The sequence below is a fragment of the Aulonocara stuartgranti genome, assembly GCF_965226115.1.
Source record: "Aulonocara stuartgranti genome assembly, chromosome: 23".
Taxonomy (NCBI): domain Eukaryota; kingdom Metazoa; phylum Chordata; class Actinopteri; order Cichliformes; family Cichlidae; genus Aulonocara; species Aulonocara stuartgranti.
Window position 1 is genome coordinate 21,223,616 of NC_138958.1, and position 25,129 is coordinate 21,248,744.

The 25,129-nt window shown below is 40.0% G+C and overlaps 1 protein-coding gene and 1 long non-coding RNA gene across 4 annotated transcripts in view; one reads left to right on the forward strand and one right to left on the reverse strand.

Moving 5' to 3' along the window:
* agap1 (ArfGAP with GTPase domain, ankyrin repeat and PH domain 1) overlaps positions 1-25,129 on the reverse strand; it is a 188,034-nt gene that overhangs the window by 152,429 nt on the left and 10,476 nt on the right. The window lies entirely within an intron of this gene.
* Positions 20,106-25,129, forward strand: part of LOC309700900 — a 447,937-nt gene continuing 442,913 nt past the window's right edge. For both annotated transcript variants that reach the window (XR_014274797.1, XR_014274798.1), the window contains exon 1: positions 20,106-20,182. This is a non-coding gene — a long non-coding RNA (uncharacterized lncRNA). The remainder of the gene's footprint in view (positions 20,183-25,129) is intronic.

The following is a 25,129-nucleotide window of genomic DNA, read 5'->3' on the forward strand; positions in this document are numbered from 1 at the left end:
AGCCATAAAGCTCCACTTTCTGCTCCTGTGTCAGATTCTGCTCTAATAAACTCAGCCAGCGTGTCAATAAAACTCTGTCGTGACTCGGCGGTCACTTACTGAAACTTGTTGTGGTGAAACATTGCGGTTGTCACGGCAATTGTAGTTTATTATCATGGTAACAGACACCACTTCCCTGAATGAAGCACAGAGAGGAAGTGAGGAAATCTCGACTTCCTTTGATTCTCTGCCGAACTTCATTCACGACATGTGACAAGCTGATTCCTGGTGGTCTTGCCGCTGGACGATGCATGACAGATGATGGTGTGTCAGATGTTTAAGCCCAGCTCTCAGGCTCTTCGGGTCTTACAGTTCACCCATAAAAGAATATGAGGCGGTACCTTAATGAAGTAACATTTGTAGTTCATCAGAGCTGAAAAACCAGGATGAGACATATTTCTTATGTTTTTGCATTACAGCTAATCACCCGTTACCCGTAAATGTTTGTGTCTGTTGCCTGGTTTCAAATGTTACTTTCAGGAAGTGATCCCTCCTGAAAACCTCCCTTAACCTTTAAGTGACCGAGCCGCTGTGGTATTTTTTAATCGTAAACATGAATTTTTCATGAAAGCTACTTCTCCTGCTGCGTTTCATCAGTTTTACAGGAACTGGTCGATTGGTGTGTTGAAGAGAATAGAAAGTAGTGTGCTGTAATCACATCGTTTTTAACACTACAGGCTTGGTGTTGACTTCAAGGTGTAGGCAATATATGTAGTTTCAGACACTTCAGTAATCTAAATAATTTGGATGCTTCAGCACAAAGTATGTGAAAGATCAAACATCTACACATCAGATTTAACCTGAAACAGCAGCTAGAAAGAAGGAAAAAAGATCAAAAACTGTTTGACTGTCAGGGCTTAATTGTAAATTCGTGTCGATCGGTTTCTTAGTTACACCATCAGCTCGTTAATCCAATTATGCCATCAGCCAATTACATGGCAGCAACTCAATATATTTGAGCATGTAGACAATCAAGGCGAACTGCTAAAGTTCTAACTGAGCATCGAAACTATAAAGAAAGGTGATTTAAGCGACTCTGAAAGTGGCACGGTTGAAATTGCTGATCTGATGGGATTTTCCCACACCACCATCTCAGTGTTGTGACAGTTCTCTGAGTGAAAATGGCTCGTTGATCCCAGATAACAGTCAGGTAACTCTTTGTTACAATACCGTATGCAGAAGAGCATCTAACCTTGAAGCAGACGAGCTACAGCAGCAGAAGACCACAGTGTGCGCCACTCCTTTTAAAGGAAACTGAGGCTACAATTCACAGACTCACCAACATTGGGCGTTGTTTAACCTCAGCCTGCGTGAGTATTGTGCCTGACGATGTCCATTCGTTCATGCTCACAGTATCCATCTGCTTATAGCTTCTTCCAGCTTGACAGCACACCTAAGCCTCTCAAACTGATTTCTTGAACTTGACAATTAGTTGTCTGTATTTAAATCTCAATCCAGCAGAGCACCTTTGGGATGTGCAGCAGCTGTGCGACACTATGCCATGAAGTATTAAAGCAGGTCTAAAGGCAAAAGAGGCCCACCTTGGTGTAGTAGCATGTGTACCTAATAAAGTGGCTGGTGTGAATAAGTCATATATATGGCTAGCTTTCTTTTCTTTTTCGAACTTTTCTCCTTCTTGTGATTTATTTGAAAAACAAAGAAAAGAAAAGAAAGCAATTCTCGGGCGTGCTCAGTGAGCTCTCCTCATCTAACATTCGGCCGTGTCCTTTTTGGAAACTCTTCATCATCATTCAGTCGTTCAGTGAGTGTATTTGTGTTAATATCATGCTCGTGTTTTGCAAGAAGTAACAGACAGGGACTGTGTAAATAAAAGTCATTTTGTTCACATCATCTTTTTTTTTTTTTACTTGTTTTTGCATGAAAACTTTCCTTAATGTCATCAGAACATTTAAGAACAACTGCACAGATAAAGGATACTCTGTAAGTATGACAAAAAAAATTCCTATATAAAATATACTGAACCAACTTCATCACTTTATCTCCAACATTGCTTGGTTGTTATATTTCTCTGCCCTCGGCTTTGCTGTGTGTGCGGCTCCTCTTTCAGGCCTCTCAGACCTTCTTTTCATCATCAGAGACGCTCTGAGAACCTCTCACATCAGACCGCCTCCAGCTCCAGCTTTCTTTTCTAACTTCTTTCCCTTTTCTTGTGACTTACTTAAAAATAAATTAAGCAAATCCCGGGCATGCTCAGTAAGGGCTCTCCTCCTCAAAAACGCAGCCATGCCCTCTTTGGAAACTCTTTATCGTCTTTCAGGGCCGACAAAAGCTGTGAGTGAAGGTGAGAAAAACACGAGCCGACAGCCGTGACACCAAAGAAATCCACAGAAGAAGACAGAGCCTGAAATCTGCTTGTGAGGAAGAAGACGTGAGCTTTTTCATCAACAGGGGGCGCTGCTACACTGTGAAAACACTACACTGTGTATCCTGTAGTTTAAATATGATTAAAGCCGTTTTTTCTCACAAGAAGGATGAAATTATTGTGAAATATGAAAAAAAAAACCACATCTTAAAGTCTCGAAATAAGGAAATAGGTAAAGAAGTGAGATTAGGGCATTAATAGTCACAATAACTCAATTTATTAAAAATACTGGCTGTAAAAAACCTCCACAAGAATCACATTCAATAAGGACTTTGCTTAAATAACACCAGATTTTGGATTGGAAGGGATTAAAAATATGAAACTAAATAAGTCAAATATGAAAAATAGGATGTTTAGCAGCCCAAAACCTACACCCAGACAGAAAATGTGGATATTTTAAATCTATTTACAGGAAATTTTACACTATTTCAGGGTGAAAACACCACAAAAATGCAGATAAACTGTCAATATCGGCGGTAAACCATAAAATGTCTACTCAATACTGTAATCAATGATTTTAAGGTGAAACCGCACGGTCAAGCATGACACTTTTTTTCCCATAAGACAAAGCTGTAAGGTGAAAATTGGATGCTGTGGCCTGCAGAGGGCGCTGTGGCTCCGCTCTGATTTACTGGGTCAGGCTCCTCTGTGCTGGTTAATCATTAAAAGCGTGTGGTGGGAAAGAAGATGTAGGAATATTTATCCTGCACTGGGTCAAAGTGTCCTCCAGCACTCAGCACCAGCATGTGTCTCATTAAACAGGCACTGACGGTTTCACGAGGCTGTAAAGCTTTAAAATGTGCCCGCTTTATGTGCCTGTTAACACCAGCTGACCTCCTACAGCTCCCAGAATTCCACTCAACAGCTCAATGAATGCTGTAGTCTAGTTACAGCATCTTCTCTTAGACCATGGAGGCTTTTGAGCTGGATTTTGTTTGAAATTGGCCCACTTATTGAATCATGCATGAACAAAGGAGAAACTGACAGGTACAATTATCTACAAACCTCCCATAACCTCCTACATGTCCCAGAATTCCACAGAATGACCTAAAAAATAGTATGTGTAACAATGACATCATTTCAAAGGCTAAAATGAAGAGTAGTTGTATCAGTGAGTTAAAACAGCAGATTTCCAATGGAGGTTTTGAATGGGATTTTGTGTGAAATCAATTCATTCATCATCTGTCCTAAACCATGTATGAATTCAATTTAAAGTTAGCTATATAGTGCCAATTCACAGCAACAGACACCTCACAAAGGAGAAAAACAATGAGGTGTATCATTCCTTTGCATCGCCTAGTGAATGCCTACAACTCCCAGAATTCCCTTTATTAACCCAAAAGAATAGTGTGCTCTGGTTATGAATTCTTCTCCTCTTCCAAAATGAACAACATTTGTATTTGTTTGTAAAACCAGCAGATTACCAATGGAGGTTTTGAACTATCCAAGGCATGACTGCATAATACTGAATCAAGTATGAACAATCCTATCATTGTGCCAAATCACTTGGTCACTGCCTACAACTCCCAGAATTCCACAGAACAACCCAAAGATTACTCTAACCTATTTACATAATTTTGTAGTCCAAACTGGGCAACAGTTCCATATGGCAGTCCAAAGGACCGATGGTGTTGGTGGAGGTGTTAAAATAGATTTTGTATGATCACCCCATCAAGCAGAACTCAGCAGATATATTTACCTTCAAATCTTTCATCTGGTGACCTCCTACATCTCCCAGAAGTCCACTCAACAACTCAAAGAATATATAGTTGTAGATATCCCGTCATTTTGTAGTCCAAACTAAGCAATACTTCCTATGTGTTAAATGACAGATTTCTAGTAAAACCAGCCCACTCATTACAATAACCGAATCATGCATGCACAAAGCAGACAGGCGCCACGATTTACAAACCTACCATGACCTCATGCATGTCCCATGATTCCATTGAATGACTTCAAATAATAGTATGTTTATCTATGACATCATCTCACAGGCCAAACTGGACAGTATTTGTATCTGCGAGTTAAAACTGTAGATTTCCAGTGGAGGTTTTGAATGGGATTTTGGTGTGACTTAGGACAGGTCCACAACAGTCCAAACCTGATTATAGCCTTATTATTTAGTTCAACAGGATAATGTGAATCAATCAGAGCGAGTCATCTATACCCAAAGAGTGTTCTTTTTTTAAGGTGGAATTTTTTTTTTTTCACTCACACACACACACACACACACACACACACACACACACACACACACACACACAGAGAGAAAGGAATAAGTGCAAATGCAGAGCGACAGATACAGAATCACAGTAACAGCCTTGAGCCAAACACACAAACAATGAAACAAATAGAAAGACTCAAACATGAAAGGCCAACCTCACACGCACACTCTCATGAATCACAAATGCACACCTGTTTCTGCTCGTCCACTCGATACCTGAGCAAACAGGTGATCAGAAAGCGTTTACAGTTTTCCCTAGAAATTTTTAGCCTTAACTCAGAGCAGACTCGCGTTTTTATTCACAAGTTTACAACTATAAAAATATTATTTTTTTTCATAGAAAAGATTACTTTTTTGTAATTTATGACATTAATTTTGTTGAATATTCAAATTTATTCTAATAAATTTACAACTCCAATCTCAGAGAATCGTGAGGATGCTTTCCCCCCCAAAATGAGGCCTTAATATTCAAGTGTTTTTCTGTTAAATTTACGACTTTAATCTCATAAACACATGATTTATTCCCACAGGTTTTCTCTGTGCTCTGTATTTATTGTCATTTTAATTCTGCCTCAGTACGCCACTGTAGCACCCATTCCAGACGACCTGTTGCTCCCTCACAGGTTCAAAGTGTCATCCGTCGTGGTGGAAATATTGGTCACCGAGTCATAAAAATCCACAAAGCGCTGCCCCCAAAAAACAAGTCGATAACAGAGTAATCCTGGTCCCTGTCTAAGGATATTCTGGAAGCTTACGCCCTTTTCATTAATTATGAATTCCGTATTTTGGAATGTTATTGGGAACATTCAGATGCCGGAGGGCTCCTCTGACTCTGAGATCAACATTCAGTCTTTTCTTCGTTCGTGGTGTGAAAAGGTTTTTGGAAAGATTCTTGCAGCTCTGCTCATCATTCCTGAAATGACTCCGCAGAGAAGAATCGAGGGTCTGTTTGGCTCAAACGTTCGAGGCAAACAAACTCAACTGGCTGATGTCTGCCGAGGTCAAAAGTCACTCTCGCTCTCTGCAGTGTTATGAAACTATAATGATGAAAAGTTTTCAGCCTAAAGCAGCAATGAACTCTGCGTGCTAGTTATAATTACTGCTAATTTTGACAGATAAATCTGTAAGGTTACATTTAGATATTTTTAAACATATTTAATGCATAAAACTGAACTTTCAGTGACATTTAAGCTCATATCAGCACAGAGGCTCACATTTTTAGGGATGATAGTGAGGGGTCACTGGTGATAAAACCTTCATGTAGAAGTATGTGCTCCTATATTCTTACATGTACAAGGGTGAGACCCTGAGGGCGACTTAGAAGGCAACTACGCCAATTTTCTCAGATATAGCACCACTAGTACTACTCCTACGTCTAGTAAGAAAGCACCTTGAGAGCTCAAACTGAGTAGACAAGAACTATAAGTACCAAACCATTGACCATCCAAGAAGAGACAAGCAGTTTCATATAAGAGCCAATCATAGAGGAAATAATCTACAGCGGGACTTCTTACTATAAGTAGTCGTTTTCTACTTGTAGTAAGAAAGTACTTTGAGTGCTCAAACTGAGTAGAAAAGCACTGTATAAGTTACTAAACCATTGACCATCTATTGCCTTTTCCACTAGCACCTATTCGACTTGACTCGACTCACTTTTTAGGTTTTCTATTACGTGGTACCAGACATCATTAGGCCCTACTCGCATGGAGTTCCAAGCAAGCAAGTTGCGCCAAAAACGTGACATCAACAGACTGGAGAAATCTGACTGGGCAGGGAGTGATGTCACTGGATGAGTCATGAGAGCGACTCCTTCACAAGAATCAAACCCGCCATTTTTGAAATCCCACAATGAGGAAAATGACTGCACACACAAACCAACACTGTGGTCAAACGACATGGTCGTTTCTGTGACAGGTACAGCATTGCCTCGATGTCCTCCATTGTTGTGTTGTTTTTGTGTCCTATAACAATCACACACACGTTGAGATGGTACAGAAGCAAAACCAAGTAGATGCTGGTAGAAACGAGGCGTAAGAAGAGACGAGCAGGGATGAGGCTGTCCGGGGATTAGAAAGTGGGCATGTACTTCTCTCAGCTTTGGTGTAAGTGACTGAAGCGACTACCTTTACCCTGGCCTGTTAGTGTGGGCCCAGTTTGATGTTTTCTGACAGTTTCTTGTTTGTTTTTTTCTCTATAGTCTCCAACTATTAGAGATTAATCCACCCATTGGTTTATATGGTACTATAATTATTCTGTATTGTGAAACGGTAAACTCGCCCAGCAGGTCAGTGTGGGATTCCTTTATGTTGGTCATATTGTTTCTGCAGTTCAAACAGAACCAGCAGCTGGATAAGCGTTTCCTGTCTGCGGTTGTTTCCATGGGTTTTTTATCACGTCTGTTGCTGTTAAATCAGCTGTTTAGTTTGGCTTCTCCCATCAGAAAGTCGGAGCTGCGAACTGAGTTTCCTTCCACCGCTCGCTGGCAGGTGGATGTTCCTCTAAGGCAGCTGCTGTTTTCTGATCAAAACATCTGTCCCTGAATATTTTATGGACTCGCTCTGACAGACTCTACTCTTCTCACAATGCCTCGAGTCCTATGGAGTCTGTGTAGCCGTCTTCAGTTGCTGGTTTTCTTCCTCTCGAGTCAACTTTGGAATTCGGGGCTTCCCACACAAGCTGCCTTTCACACAAGGCCTATTTTCTCCCAGAATGCCTTGTTGTTTCACGTCCTCCTCATCCCCTCTTTATGTCAGACCTCTGCTCCTCTTCAGCAGAGGCAAACATCGGGAAGCTTTCAGCTTTCTGTCACAGAAATCTTTCTGAGTTTCAGGCGATGGCTGATTCGTTCCCACGCTCACACAAACACCATTCGTCAATATTTAATTCCTGACTCTAAACGATTATGAAGAAAATGTTTTTTACAGCCTTTCATAGCCACTTAAAAGAAGCTAAACCTGACAAGGAGGAAACCAGAAAACAGCAGAGGAACTTAAAAGAGACAAAGAAACAAGGAGAGGAAACTACAAAGGAGAGAGGAATCAAGAAAATAAAATAAGAATATAAGGATATAAGAAGACGAAACAAACAGAGGAAAAAGTGAAGGAAATAAAGAAAAGAGATGAAATAGAGTAAGAAGAGAAATGAAGGAGAGGAAAGTGAGGAAAGAAAAAACAAAGGAAACAAAGTGAGGAGAAGAAACAGCAAAGGACGCAAGGAGAAGAACTAAAATGAAAGGAAACAATTTAAACGACAAGGAGAGAAGAGGAAACAACAAAAGAAACAAAATGAGGAGAGGAAACAACATAGGAAACAAGAACAGGAAAAGGAAATAATAAAGGAAAGAAGATGAGTAGAAAGTCAGGGATAGGAAATGACAAGTAAAAACAAATAGGAAAGGAAATAAGGAAAGCAATTAACTAAGGATCCATGGAGAGGAAACGACAAAGGAAAAAGGAGAGGAAATGGACACAGAAAGAAAGCAGAGGAACAACTTAGGATACAGTAAAAGGAAATGACAAAGGAAATAAAGGAATGAAGTAAGGGACACAAGAAAAGGTGAGGACACAAACAAGAGTAAAAAACAAAGAAACAAAAGAAGAGGAGAGAAAGTAAATTAAGGGAATGAGGAAAGGATATATCTATGGAGACATGAAGAAGAAACAACAAAGGAAATATGGCAAGGTGTTTCTTTTACTTCCTGTCAGATGAAGGAGATGAAAAGTCAGGTTGAATTCAGATTTCCTGCAGTCGTTTGATCTCATAAATCTTTTTTCTTCTTTTGGTTCCTGTGCAGAAACATTTTTGGGGGGGCGGTGTGACGCAGCGGGAATTTCTGCTGAAAAACTGCTTCATCCATAAAAGACTGACAGAGAGCCAGAGGCTGAGTCATCATAAAATCACAGAGGAGAGCGATGAAGAGCAAGGACAGGAAATCATGAAGCATCCTTTCAGTATCTTCAAATGTTTCCTCAAGGACAGAGGAGGCTCCTGGAGGAGCTCAGAGAGGAAACAGCTCTTATGGAGTGACACAGCTCCATGTCATCAATAACACCACAAAACCACAAAACAAGACGTGTTCTACTGACAGCTTTAACTCCTCATCCTCACATTTCTTTGCCACAACCCTACACTGTCTCCAAGATGAAGGAAACAGGAGATGAGGAAATAAGGGCAGAGGAAAGGAGAAAGGAAACAAATAAGGAAAGCAAGGAGAAGGAACAAGGAGAGAAAACAAGAGAACACAAAAAGGGGACACAAAAGAGAGCAAATAACAAAGGATGCCAAAAAGAAAGAAAAAGGAGGAAAAGACAAGAATATTCCTAAATATTTGTCAAGAATATGAGGAAATAGGGAAGAGGAAACAGCAAAGAGAACAAGGAGAAAAAATATCGAGGAAATATTAAGACGACAAGAAGAGGTGTAATAATGAAGGGAAGGGGAAAGAGGAAATAAAGGAAACAAGCTGAGGAAGAGAATGAAGGAAATAAGGGCACAAGAAAAAGAAACAAGAAAACAAATGAAAAAGGATAGAAAAGGAAATAAAAAAATATGAAGGAAACAACTAAAGGAAATAAAGAAAAATATGAATATAAAAGGAAATAATTAATGAAAGGAGGAGAGGAAACAAAGGAAACAAGGAGAGGGATAAGGGAGAGGAAATATTGGAGGAAAAATTGGAGGAAATGGCAAAATGAAGAGAAACGATTAGAGGAAGCAATGAAGGACACAAGGAGAGACAAGGGAAGGGGAGGAAGTAAAGACGAGTGCATCGGTGCTCTGATGGCTGAAGAAACTCTCTCTCTCTGCTCATTGAAGCTCAGCCGCCCTGCAGCTCTCAGGATGACTCACACTTTGTCAAACCTTCAGCTGCAGGCATTATGATCACTGCAAGTTATTTTTATCCAGAGACGCCACACACATCATCCAAACAGCAACACAGACCAAGGGTGAAAGTGTCAGAGGTCAGCAATACATTTTGCAGTGCCTCAAACTGAGTTTTGAGGGGTTTAAAGTCATCCATATGCCTCACTTTGGTCTTTTTTGGTCTCTGCCTCTGTCCAAACCTCGATCAATGACTGCATGTAAACCAGCTTACAGCATTAACAGCCTCAGTGAGCCAGAAGCTCTGTGACACTGCCAAAAACCGAGGCCCTGCGGTGCTGCAGGGGTCAGAGCTCTTGTCCAGCTACAGCAGAAGCACATTCGTAATCCCTCACTTAAAATGAAACTATTCATGTGGCTCGCATGCTGAATGTGATGAGAAGTCTGCAGTTTCAAACGGGCATGCAACTGCAGCATCAGGGCCAAGAACGACTGTGAGACCTACCATCTCTCCATCTTCATGTATGTGGAAACAACAAAGCAAAATCTGCTCACTTACAGCACTTAAGGCATATTTAGCTTCTTGAATAAATAAAGCTGCAGCCTAAGGTTACGTAAAGCTAATTAAACTGTGTTGTCACAATGAATTAGACCATGATACAGTGGCATTTAAAAGTGCTGCAGGATGCTGACACCATATTCTGGGTTAGGAGTCCAGAATATGCCCACACATGCTGCTTTACATCCCGAATGCTCTCATAAAAAACAAGGTTATTGTGGTGGGTAAACAGCTGACCCAGGTTTATAACATCCATCTGCAAATATGACAGACATTGGCATCAAGTATGAAAAATTGGAATACAGTATGTTCAAAACCTCACAGTTGGATACTATATTCTGCAGTGTTGCAATTAATGAAATTATAGCTTACTGGAAAGTATAAGGCTAATAATAAAAACAGAAACCTTAATAAATACACAATTTCCAAATAGTATTGTTTACCTGAGTTTTAGCATCACATTCTGAGCCCAATATGAACTACTGTCCTGATTCTGCAATGACTTTGGCTCTCAACGATGGATAAGAACAGTAACACTGTGCTGGGTTTTTTTGTGGATTTCTTTAAAAAAAACTTTAAATACATTGGTTTTAATTCAAACGTTATCAGTGAATTATTCATTCAAATACTTAACTGATAACTACTCATCTTCTACAAGGTTCTGTTTTAGGACATTTCTTTTTACCATTTATATTAATTACACTGTTTCATTATAAACTACTTGTTACATACGTTTATATGCAGATCGTGGGTGGGCAAGTCCTGCAGGTTTTAGATATCACCCTGGGTCAACACACCTGAATCAAATGATTAGTTCCTTACCAGGCCTCTAGTGAACTTCAAGACATGTTGAGGAAGAAATTTAACCATTTAAATCAGCTGTGAAGGGATAAAGGACACATCTAGAACCTGCAGGACACCAGCTCTCGAGGCCTGGAGTTGCCTACCCCTGATGTAGATGATACACTACTATACTGTGCTGAAGAGTCTCATCTACTAGTCATGTAAAACCTGGAACATTTGATTCAAACTTGTACTCGATCTAAGTTTAACCTGTTTTAGGGCAACAGACAATCACATAATTTAAACATTTCTGCTGTTTATGGATCAAATATGATGATTTAGAGTATACCTCCAAATATTGATGGATGACAATCGTCAAAATTCAGATATTTTGAACAGTGCAATAGCAACTGATTTGTGAAGGTTTTCTTGCTGAAACAAACAAACTAAAAGAGATATTTTTGGTGCTAATCCATAAATCCATGATTTCCGCTGGGTTTTTTTTAAATTGATTTTAACCTACATACTAGTCAATTAAAAAAACGACAACAACAACAACATGGCTGTGGCAATCTATAAATATTCTTCTTCTGAAACAATGATAAAAGTTGATTTACTTCTACAGAAATGTCAAAAATGTCTCTTTTTTATTATTATGAAAGAGATTCTTTTGGTTGCTGTTCTAAGTGATTTACATCTCATATCCTTGATTAACTGTTTTGATTTAAAGTTTGTTTTGGTTTTGTGAGTTCTCTTGCTTCATATCTTTACTTTGATTCCCTTTAAACTATTACGCACCACTGTTACTGACTATACAGATTTAAATACAATACAATGAAAACAATGTACCTGTCTGTGTCTACATGAATAAGTGCAGTCGTAAGTACTGGTACAAGAGGAACAACAGTTTCCTGATGAGATTGTTATTGATCAGTGATGGCACATATGCTTCCTCAGCAGCACAGGGAGGTCAGAGGTCAGTGACAGGATATCTTCAGCTGATGGCATGTTTACTCTCACAGGCTTTTAGGGTAAAAGAGTAGAACCAGCACTGAAAAGGCAAACTCGGCACACAGGAAGTACCAAACTGGATCCACCTGTTCTATGAAGGTTTTACGATCCACTCAGCCTCTCAGAGCAGAGAAGCCAATCCTGCCAGATGGTGACCTCGCACAAAGGCAGCGTGCTCTGAAGACACTGAGGGAACGATTGATTTTTCTGGATGAAGGACAGATGGGGAAGACTCTGTAAAATCACTTTCTGTTCTTTGTGTCAGGTTTACATCCCTTTGAAGGACACCATAACCCACCCTTAGAAAAGATGATTCAGGCATTCTCAGCTTCAAAGTCACCACTGTGCTGCAGGTCTGATCATCATGCTGACTATATCCTATTTTTACATAATATGAGCAATCAGAGGGGACTGTAAAACCTATTGTGCTGTCTGAGCTAATCTTCTGCGTGCATTGTTCTGCCATTTTTCCTAACAAAAGCAATCAGAAAACAAACCCTCGTTCAATGCACATATGGTAATGAAGCTTTGCAGAGTCGATGGCAATCCCATTTTATAGTGACAGTTTTAGTAAAAATTTCTAGAAATTGAAAGCAGAACGCTCGATTTTTTCATTAACTGACTAAGAATGCAGTAGAGATGAAGTCTTAAGGTCAATACGCTCCCATCCAAATAAATCCTCATTCGCTGGCTGAGTCAGCGAGTCAAGGTCAAAACCATTTCCACAGCTTTCAACTCCTTCAACTTAACTACAACAGCTATGTGTCTAGCTGTTATTAGCGATAGAGTGGACTCCAAACTAATTAATGCCATGTCAAAGACTTGTTGTTGTGGCTGAATTTGGTTTGAACAGATAGCCAAGAAGTCAAGCCTAAATGTTACAGCGGGCTATATAAAAGACACCACGTCACCAAGATGTCAACCATTGGTTTTAAAATGTCCATTTTTGAAACCTTGAGCTTTGGTCACCATCAGCTTAACATTTTCAAACCAGACATAACAAGTCTGGACTAACAAAATGAAAATCAACTTTAGCCAAAAAGACTTGAAACTTGAAACTGAGAGTGTTTACTGTGCGATCAAGTCCAAATTAGTATTATTTCCTTATACACTTCAGTATAATCAGATGAGGTCACTTTACAAACAAACATTAACCCTGCCAGCCACTGGAAGGTACATCCATACTTTATATTGGCCTGAGATAATACCCAGCTTTTTAAATCAACAATAAAAAGCCAGATTTAGAGAAATGTAAACATAGTATTCTTATTTTTAACGTTTCTTTTTAGATATTAAAAACATCAACAGGTTTTGACTTAGCTTGATGTCTAAAACATATTACATAATTTTCATTTATGTAATATTGCAAAAATGTCATGAAATACTTTATTTGGGCTCCAGTTTATACATTTTTAAGCAAAACTAGTAGAAAATATTGGAATTTAATAAAAAAATGGGTACATTAAGATAAATATGATGCTATTCAAATAAAGGTAATTAGGAAGGTCTTATCAGCACTTCTTGGATACCTTCAGCCTTCATGGGGACAGTACAAGGGTCTAATTAGGCTGGATGATGGCAGTGGTGGAGGAGTCAGATTAATTAGGCAATAAATCATTTATCGGTGAACATGGCAAGGCCCCGAGGGTCTCCCAAGCATCTGCTGCACGCTTCAGAATCATGCAGGACCAAAAAAAAAAAAAAAAAAAAATCAAAGCCTCACGCCGACACTCCGTCTCCAGAGCGCTGCGCCTTACCAGAAGAGATCGATGTAGCAGGAAGTGACATCACCCACCCCTGGGAATTGGGTAGAGATGGATTGCTGTGTCCGCTCATCCACATCTTCCTCGTCTACTTGCTCTGATTCGCTCGGTAACTCAATATTCTCCGATTTTAATGAGCTTTACTGAGTTTTTTTTTCTCGCAGGGAGCAGTTTATAATGTTAAGAGTCTCATTTTAAAGTCACTGCTTCATGCCAACAAGGCATAAAAATGTGCAGAGCATTGTTAAGCAGAGGACAGGAAGCCCATGAACAGGCAGCCTATTTTTATACCTGGCCTCGGCTCGGCCATTGTTTTGGTCAGGTCAGTGTCTGTAGCTTCCTTCATAGTATAGAGGCCCGCTGCAGCTGGACGCCACAGCTGCACAGACACAAGTTGCTGCTTCCGCATCATAGACGTACAGAAAGCTAGACGGTTATTGTTCACACCTCACAAAGACAAACACTAACTCTGCCAGCCACAGATTCAGTGTTCGACCTACTTTCCTGCATTCGTCAGTAACCAGTTATTAAACAAACAATATAGACTTGAGACAGCGTTGTAACCACAAAGGAACTCATTAAGAATCCATAAAATGACAAGTCAAGGACAGATTCACCACCAAAGACGGCCCCAAGGCAATCAACGTTAATTAACTAACTTTATATCTGGGAATAAATATGGATTCAGAGTAGCATCACAACCAAAAACACACTTAAACAATAAATGTGCAACAACAAGTTGGATTATTCTCTAAAGAAGGCCCAGAGTAAAAAGATGTTAACACTGATTTTACTTTAATATTTCCACAGGTAACTAAAAACTAACCTCGACTGACTTTAACAGAACTTTCCCAAACATGATCCATGACCTCATCCCCGATTCTAAGTAGTTTGTGCATTACTTTTGGTTTTTTTGTTGCTTTTGTGGCTTTTAATTCAGGTGGTTTTAATTATATTCAGAGCAACAAGTCTGACTCGCCCTAACCAGTAGAAATCTTGTTACAAGTCTCTAAGCTTTCCTTCAAAAAGAAAAACTTCATCAGATTTTAGGACACTTCTGAACTTACTGTGTGATCACATTTTTTCTAGACTAAATCTTTATAACCTAGGAGACTGTTAGTGTTGCTTTAAGAACTTTTAGGCCAAGATTTTATTTTCCAGATGTTAAAAGTGAACCTACAGTCTTTCTAATGGCCAGCACAGGGTTACTCAGCATCTTACTTCAACTCTTACCTTAATAAGCACTTTACTGGTGAGTTTACGGTTTCAGTTGCTAGTTTTCATCCCCAACCGGCCACAGCAGACGGCCGCCCCTCCCTGAGCCTGGTTCTGCTGGAGGTTTCTTCCTGTTAAAAGGTAGTTTTTTTCTTCCCACTGTCGCCAAAGTGCTTGCTCATATAGGCTCAGATGATTGTTGGGATTTCCCCTGATTTCTTTCTTGAGGAAACTGTTGTTGCAAATTAGCACTATATAAATAAAATTGCACTGACTTGAATTTTTAGTCTTCCTGAACAATATCTGATGTGTATTATGTAATTTCTTGTCCTGCGAGAGTCAAAAAAGACAAAAAGCATTTAACTATGGCTCTTTAGCTCTAAATTTCAAAACACCAAAATGGCACCGACCAAGGACACGGTGATCACATCCATCTTTTATTCCTTCATTCAATTTCTTCATTCAGTTCCTTTCAATTTCCTGGTTTTGTTCAATTAAAACACAAACACTGTATTGTTTATCAAATTAAATTATTACAATGACAAGATTTATTATCCATGTAAAAGTCACATTGAGATTAAAAATCTATTTTCCATGAGAGACATGGCTCAAAGTTGATGGTACCTTCACAAACGACATATTTCTGCTGCTACTAATACCAAAAGCATACATTTCCAGTTGTAAAAGTATTGCTTAGCCAGCATACATTTGTTTGTAGGCCTTCAAAATAAAATGGTAAATGGCCTGTATTTGTATAGCGCTTTACTAGTTCCTAAGGACCCCAAAGCGCTTTACACAACCAGTCATCCACCCATTCACACACACACATTCACACACTGGTGATGGCAAGCTACATTGTAGCCACAGCCACCCTGGGGCGCACTGACAGAGGCAAGGCTGCCGGACACTGGCGCCACCGGGCCCTCTGACCACCACCAGTAGGCAACGGGTGAAGTGTCTTGCCCAAGGACACAACGACAGAGACTTTCCAAGCTGGGGCTCGAACCGGTAACCTTCCGATTACAAGGCGAACTCCCAACTCTTGAGCCACGATCGCCCCCAAAATAAACAATCAGTGCCAGTGTAAAATCAGTGTTTGGTTTCACACATGAAATCCATCTTTAGGACATTGTGGTGACATTTAAGACCTATTGGAGGATATGAGCGATTTCAGATGTCATCGTATCAGTCTGAGCCAATGGTTTCATGCAGGAACTTCCTGTCTGATTTGTGGTGAGTTTGGATCATAATGAGGAAGCTCCGTGAGACGAGCCGTAAACCTTGTCTCTTTTTTTTTTTATGAACTGTTAGAGAAGTGAGCAGTTCCTCATGGGAATGATGGGGATGAAAAAAAACTCGGACTGAGGCTCCGGTTTTATGGTGATGGTAACAGAAGCTGCTTTTAGTTCAGCAGGATAAATCAATCAAATCATCTTCTCCTGCACTCATCTAACTGATTTCAGAGTTTCTCTTTTATTTTTATTTCTGCAGAAAGAAATTCCTGCCTTACCTTTTGCCCAGCAAATAGGTTTCAAAGGAGTTCAAATAAGCCTTAAAATGATAGATCGGATGCAGGTGAGAAGGGAATTAGAAGAAGCAGCTACAAATTTGAAGCATTCATCTGTTCATGAAAGAAAAACACTCATGCATTTGCCTCTCACCTGCAAATTTTTCAGTCTCTTATTCAGACAGCCTGCCTGACTTAATGATAGATATCTAACACACTTTCTCTGTGAATCACCTAGTTCATGAACCCAAAGATCCTAAGCAACCAATCAGAATACATGGCACACCTTCTGTGGTTCCCTGAAGATGTGCCAACAAGCAACTCCAAGTGTGCATTGGGATTTCATGGCTACCGTAAATGAACATTACAATATAAAACGACACAAAACGTTATTAATGACTTGGTGACTTGTTCATGAAGCTTGTTTAAAGAGTTGATGGCAGGAATTATGAGAACCAAACACATTTGAGGCAGATTGTCAGCAAATAGGACAACAAGCAGGACAAAGCCTGGACTTGATTGCATCATCTGATGGGAGGAGATGAAATCAAACATCCCTTCTAGAACAAACCAGAGGCAGCGAGGCCCTTTTGTTGAACTGTGTGAGGTGTCAGCGTAGCTCTGAATGCCATAAATGGGCTGCCCAAAGTGTGACAGCTAAATGAGAAAAGAAATGGGGACACTTCACAAGGCATGACGGCTATTTTGTTCATGTCCCTTAATAAAAAAGGTTGGGCCTGCTCTCTGGTGAGTCTTTAATGCTTCTGAACATGACGTTTGATTACCATGAAAAGAAAATCTTCCTCTAGTACCTGTTCAAACTGACCTGTGAGGGTCACACAGAGATTAGGCACGGTTTCATTAGCACAACTCCCGAGGGAGGAAAGGAGCAGGATGGACAAGTCAGACACCTTTCTACAACCTAATGCAGGTCAGACGGAGAGCTCCTTCTCCTCCGGTTACAATTTGTGTCCGAGTCATCAGTGCAACACATGCAAATTTCCAAACCCTCTGAGCAGTGCAGAGATGAGTGGGTTTGTGTTGAACTCATTGTTATGCAGCTCTGCAGGCACAGATCATCTCCCAACCACAGAAAAAGCAGCTCTGCACAGATAAACGCATCCAAATCTCAACTTTAATGTCTGAACACGGAGGATTTCTCCAGGCGGTGACACCCGGCCTCTGATGTTTGCTCGCTCAGTGACTGAGCCGTGACTCAGAGCGACCTCTGACCTCACACTGAGCAGAGCAGGAAGCATTTTTGGAGGACAAAATGTAAAGAAAAAAAAAAAAACTCTGAGGGAGGGGTAATGGATTTTTTTTTAAAGAAAAAAAGACGAAAGGCATTGGGAGATATAGATCAGCCTATCACAGAGGAGATGCTGAACCAAATTTAGCAGCAAAGCCCCGAGCTCTGCATTATTCAGACACAATGACCCATTAAAACTGTTTCTGTGAGTGAAGAGGAGGGAGACCGACTGACAGAGGAGCACAGATACTAGTATATGCTATTAGATAAATTGCTATAAAGGTAAACACTCCATAGGCACACCTGTAAGACTCTGCGTGCAGCTGATTTATGTGCAGAAAACTGACAGAAAAACCTGTTTATCATCATCCTAGAGAAAGAAATTAATAACCTTTTTATATGCTTAAAGGCTGTAAACAGAAAACTTCAGAAACAGCAATGTGCTGCAGCTCTGCTTGGTTTAACCCTTCATCCCCTGCACTGTTTGGTCTGGAAAAAAGGGGGGTCAGAGGGGGAAAGTCTGTGGACGGAGGCTCTGATTCGACCAAGCAGAAGGATTAATAGGACACAAGCAGTGGCGTCTCGGTGGGGGGTCCCCATGAGACGACACAGATTAGACAAAGAGAAGGGACAACGAGCCGACAGTGATCAGCCAAAACATCTCCAATAGGTAACAAACAAACAATCACCAGGTTTGAAAAGCTCTGCACAGACAAAAACGTGGAACCAATGAGTCACAGCTCGGCCTCATCTCAAATTTTAACAGATATCTGCACATTTTTAGCATCTATGAAGGGTCGTACTCAGATTTCCACCTGAAAACATCAAGTAGCCAGCCACGGCTCGGCGTGTTCACTGTGCTTTGTGGCTGAGCAGAGAGGCTGTGATTAAAGGCAGAGAGAAGGTCAAGACTCAAAAGTGATGAAGGGACTCACAGAGAAGAGTCTGTCCCTGAACCCTCATCTCTCTGCTTCCTGTTTCTTTCTGTGTGTTCCCTGCGAGCCCATCTGAAAAGAATCAACTCGAGTGTTTTCACTGTAAAGAAGCAGCTCAGTGTTTTGAAGGGGAAATCCTCCTGTGCAGTTTCATGTTTGTCAGAAAGCTCCCACACCCACAGTCACCACCACAGATTTAATGTGCCATTAAAGTTCTCCTATATCAGATATGAACAATCAGCAGCTTGCACGCCACAGGGTTACATGTTTTTATTAGTGCACCAAACATATGAAAATAAAAATAAATCAATAAATAAAATACAATAAACACCATGTTAAAATGGCTCCACAGTGTAAAACAGGACGTAGTAAAAACCAGCACAGCAAACGTCAGATAACATTAAAGTGTTTCAGCATTACAAACAGAGCGTTAGGTCTTATTTCTGAGTGTGTGTTTAAATATACAGACATTTTCCTTCATGTTTTATGCCTGTGATGAACTTTGAACCTTTACGCTACAGTCACACAATCTCGCTGACTTCGACATGGTTGCTCGAAGATGAGGACGTGGTCTGCAACCATTTGCAGTCAGCTGGCATCTTCAGAACAACTCTGGTAAAACAGCAACAACACAAAGTCTATCTGCAATCAGTCTGTAACTAAATGAGGTCAGGTTGGCAATTACATGCAATCTGTTTGTGTCAACTTTGACAAATCATTGAAAACTGCAAATCTATTGTCATCTGCATACACAGAAATTCACACTGACTGCTTATATTCAGAATCCAGCCAATCTGAAAGAGAAGTTCAGATTCCTACACAAATAATCATGCAGTCACAGCGGGACAACAATTTAACTGAAAAAAATGACACAACTAGCCGGCAAACAGTAGAGCTGAGACCTCTGTTGCAGACAAATTATGATCATCACTGCAAATTGACTCAGACTGACCACATCATATTGGCAATCTGTCTGCTTTTATCAATTAGACGGCAGTTATTTGCACACATTTGCCAATCTGTCTGAGAGTGATTCAATCTGAATCTAGCTGCAGTTGTCTAGAGACCGGTTGGCTCACTTGAGGCACAATCGCCTTGCTATCCGGTTGTTCAGTCTGACGTCACTAGCCGTGTCTGGACCTAAACTCCGCTGCAGGTCCATATATCAAACGATCACTATAACATTACTGAGAGTTGAAAAACTGTCTAAAGTCTTTCATCTTTAATAAAATGATCAGCGTTCTGCTCTACCAGGAGTAACAATTGAGTTTAACATCCAGGCATCCATGAAAACGGAATTTATGACATTTAACGGAGTTAGAAGTTAGCAGGGAGTTAGCTCGCTAGCTTCTATCTAAATACAATATAGCATGTCCTGACTGCGGGGTTTTGGAAACAAATTCAAACGTACAGCTCTGTTATCACTTCCAGCATAAATGAAGACAGAAAACTAAACAGCAGTGACGTTTGTAGGGTTACTGAAGTTGGGCTAGCTGGTATATAATGATGTGCTACGTGACCACTAGCAACACAGCTATGTTAGCATAACATAAACAAGCTAACTTTTTTTCCCACTCGATAAAAGTTAACGTGAGTGTTCTCGGTGGTCAGGAACAAATGTAATCGCATGGCAGGACGCTGTAAAAGGACTTCAGCCAGGAGAACAACTGAGATAATCCATCCACAATACGAGGTTAGTCATTCATATACTGCTGCATGGGCTGGGCTGTAGTTACATCCTAAGGTTTTAAAAACTGATCTTAAATAAATGATTAGCGGTAATAAAAGCCGAGGGAGGTCAACAGGGATCACTGACTGTTTTAGGAGCTTTTTGAGATCAAATAGAAGAAAATACAAAACATTAAACATGTTAACAACACAAAAGCCATATTAAACGCAGACTACTTTAGACCCGGAAGTAGGATTCGTCGCGTCATCACTGAACAACCGGATTAGAAGTGGTTGAGGGTGGTGCACACTCAACCTCTGGGCAACCAGTTGGTCAGTGCAGCTACTTTCAATCTGTCACTAGATGCAAAAAACAAAAAATGAATGCAATCACCATGACAGCACAGGTTTTTCCTAGTTGCAAGGAGGTAGCCGTCCTGTTTTCACTCTAGCTCTAACATGTGATGTTGACCTTTATAGATAAAACAGACTTGACACTTTTAGGTTAAAATAAACTGCTAAGGTGAGAGAACAGATGTTTCTCTGCTGGACAGATGTGTTGGGTTGTACAGAGTTTTTGCATAAGTTATGAAAGGATTCTAATTTGTTATTATAAAAAGCCACAACACTGAAATGTAAAACTTTTCTTTTTGTTATCATCTGGGTTTTTTTAGGCTTGAACAGTCATAATCTGCTCGCCTGGGCAACCTTAAGTACAAAGCTGGAATCAGATAGTCAGCGTAGCTTAGCATAAAGACTGGGAGTGATGGTAAGCAGCTAGCCTGGGAATTCTGGGATTAACTCATCCATCTTTCTGGTTTGGGATTTTCTCTCCCTGGGTGTAGCCAGTTTTATTCTGGGGCCATATGCAAGCAAGAGAGAGTCATCTTTAGCAGTCTACATTTACACATGTACAGACAGCTAGCATTTAAGTGCTGTAATACAGGAAGATTCTGAACTAACTGTTTTATATGTCATTGTTCTATTACAGTAAAAACAAGCATTATACAAATCAGATCTATTAGAATACAGAGCAAGCACAATTTTAATGAAACCTTCATAATGAAGTTTATATCTAATAAACAGTCAATATTGGCCTGAAGTTGCAAAACAGATCTAAGATAATATCAGGAAGGTTTTTCTCTGATTTCTCTGGAGGTTTCCTTTAAAAGTGTGAGTCAAACTGAAGCTAAGAATGTGTGTCTCATGTGTTTGTGTTCAGATCTGACTGATTTATAACTGCACAAACCTCTAATTTGACTTTCCTTTTTATAGAGCAAATGTTCAATCAAATATTCTCAAACTTTATCTTTAAGTCGGTTCTCCTGAATCTAAATCTGTCCTGTTGTATAATAAAAGGCTGTAGCTCCTCGGGGCTCTCTCATTACACGACTTAGAGCCTCTCCTGCCTTTAAAACACAACAACAGTGGCGGACAATCGTACAGCTGACGTAAAGCACCGCTGCATTCGAGTGCAGTCATGTGTTTGGATATCACACACACTGAGGGATGGATGATAAGCACATCACCCTAATGGGGCCCTGCAGGCAGGCAGGCAGAACGACAGTGGGGGTATTTTTAGCATCGCTAACAGGTGACCCTCCCTCAGCTGAGCCCAATTACAGCAAACGAGGAGAGACGCCACCGTCTGGATGTTTAACCTGTTACTGTCCAACAGTTTTTATTGGATTTTCATCTAAATGGAAACACTTGGAACAGAAAAACTGGCCTTTTTAGACCCCATCTGCATTTGAGCCGCAATAACTTGAACATGATTTACAGCAGACCGGTGAATAATCGCCACGCATGTTTTCCATCCTGTTGTCCAAAGCTGTGCAAAGTTTCAGACATCAACAGCCAACTTTACATGAGACAGACAGGCATGAGTACAGCCAGCACAAATAATTAAGTCTTCAAACATGAAGGAGATGAAGTGGGATGAATAAACAAACAATGATAAAGATGTGAGAACCTAAATCATCAGAATAAGCGAGTGTCTCAGGCAGAATATTTTCAGCCTTAAATCCAATCAGTGAGACCATCTGCTGAAGATTTACTTCAAACTGAGGAGGGGGAAGCTGCACAATTTAACGCCCTTTCTCTAAATTCAGCGTGAGCATTCAGGGCAGACAGAAGGAACAAATCTTGACACAGAAGAAAATAACTTCCCACACTTTTCTGACAGATGGAGGTCAGGAAAATGTGGAGACATGGTAACAATGGCCCTATAAATAAGAATAATACAAGCCGAGCACACGATGTGCAGCAGCAGGTAAGTGCTTTAAGGTCTGTGATGAATCTTAGTGCTGCAAATTTAGTGATGTCATCATATAAACTTTACGCTAACGTCACCATAATCCAGAGAAAAGCAGCTTCCGTTTAACTGTGATACTGAAAAGCAAACTGAAACACTGTGAAGGCTATAAAACCTCCACAGTAAAAAAAAAACAAAAAAAAAACAAGGGAATCCCCCATGTACGCATTCAAACAGCTCAGCTAAATCCAGCCGAACTACCCACAATTCCTGCAGGGGGAATCATCGGCTGTAATGACACTGAAGTTTTCATAACCCCAAAACTGAACCATTTATTCTTCATAAAGACATTAAAAATGACTCGAAACAGGATGAAATTACATCTTCAAAGCCAGATTAATCAGCTGCAACACGAGCTTCCCTCGTAATTTATCTTGTTTATCTTTGCAGAGGCTTCAAATCAGAGCAGGCCAGCTACAGGGAGGTCTGGACTCAGCTGGACTGGCAGCTCATTTGAACTGGTATTTATCTTCCTAATGCGTGTTAATCCATCTGTGCCAGTAGGATGCAGATCACGGCACGGCTCTGACATTTTCTCCCGAGTCGATATCCCCCCCTCCACTCCCCGCCTCCCTGAGATGCTTCCTCTGCAGACCGATCAATAAGAGCATCCTCTGGGCTTAATGACCATGAGGACCTGCTCGGGGATCCTGGTTAACTTGTTTATCTTAAAACACAGCGCGAATCAGTGCGGGATAAATATTTGTGTTTGTTCCAGCATTTCAGTGTCAACTGCCTATTTATACCTGGCTTCATTTAAAGATAAAGTCGATATAGCACAGATCACGACAATGGTCCCTGTTTTTGGAAATCAGGTCAGCAAAAGTGAGAGGAAATAATTTTAAATGACTTATTGCAGCTTTCCTGTTGCACATTTGGTGAAACTGGCCCCTAAAAAACAACATCTTCAAGACAAAATGTTCAAAAGAGTTAAAGTTATCAAAAAGATAAAGTTAACAGGCACATTTTCTGATGTTTATTGGCATACTCTTATGCTACACAGGTGAATTCAGGAAGCCTTGCCATCAACTAAATCCATGTTAGATTATCAGGACTTTAAATACACACAAAATAATGTGAAATTGGTTTTGTATTTGGATATCGTTAGCTTTAAGTCAGCAAACAGGCCACTGGAGTTCTAACATAGCATTTACTCCCCAAATTAGGTGTGGAACAAAAAAAGGACATCCCCCAAAAGAGGGTGGAGCCTAAACAAATTATTCTCTATAAAAACTTAAAAAGTTAAAAAGAAAAATAGGATACAGGCGAAACAAATCTCCAGAGAAAAGGAAAAATGAGGTTGGGGTAGCCCTAAATAAAAGCACTTTGGTGAAAGAAGCAGAAGTTTTATTATTTTGCTTTTATTTTGGTGTAGGAAACTTCTATATTCTGTGGTAAGCCTACCCATATGGAAAAGAAATAGTAAAAACATATATGATTTACTCATGAAAGTGGCCACTTTCTCATTACTTTCATATATTGTTTTAGGAAGTATCCAAAACATACAAGTTTCATTATATAATTTTTCAAGGGATCTTATATGTGTTTTCACTCTTGTGTGCTTTTCATACAAGTTTCACACAAGACAGATACAAACTTTATAAGATTTATATATATCTTTTCCATATGGGTAGTGTTGAACAACCATATTTGGGTGGGTTTAAAAGCTGAACAGCTAAAAAGGAAGTGTACTAAAGTTAGTTGAGGTCATAAAAGGAAAAAAAAAAAACACCATAAAGTGGGACCTAGAAAAGCAAAACACCCTAACCCAAAATAAGGTGGTATACCCTAAACAAAGCCAAAACTGAGTGGAGTGAAAAAACAAAACAAAAAAGAAAACAAAAAAAAGAAAACAAGCAACATCCAAAGGAAGGCGGGTCCCTAATGGACCAGGGGGAAACAAAGTAACAAAACAAATTAATAAATCTGTGAATCTTGTCACTAATAAAAACTATACTGTAGACAAAGAATTAGAAAATTAGAGGAATCCAGAAATAAGATGTTTACTAAAAGAAGGAAATTTATATAACTACGTCTTTAAAAAAACAAACAAACAACAACAACCATTTTAATGGTAAGGTTGGGTAACTGACACTGTGCATTAAAACTGAAACTATCTGAACAGGTATGTTTTTCAGGAAAGAGTACTATATTTGAGGTGGATGACCTGCTTTGGAGAGTGGGAGTAAGAGCCAGTATGAGTGGGACTGCGCAGTAATGTTGGAGCTGGTTTTGGCTGCATTGAGATAAAACCACAGCTAAACTGCAGAACCAAAGCAGGACAATGTTAGACATCTGCTGTTCTACAGTCAAATAAATCTTTTACATGATGTCCAGTTTTATTTATCTGGCCGGGAGTTTAAATCTGTAGCTCCACCTGTCAGAGTCTGAATCTGCAGCTTTTTTGCTGTTATTGTTTTTACATAACACAGTACAGATGTCTGTGTGATTGTTGGAGGAGGGTGGGCAAAGCTTCTATCCTCAGGTTGGATTGAGTTTGATCTCAGCAGACGGAGGCTCGAGAGTAAAAATAAACCCCCACAACTGTTGAGATAATCCTTTATGATCGCTCCACGTATGAAAGGGGGTGATCAAACCTTTAAAAGTCTTTCCTCAGGTGTCGTATCGATCACTTTAAATGCTCCCAGTGGCTGCACA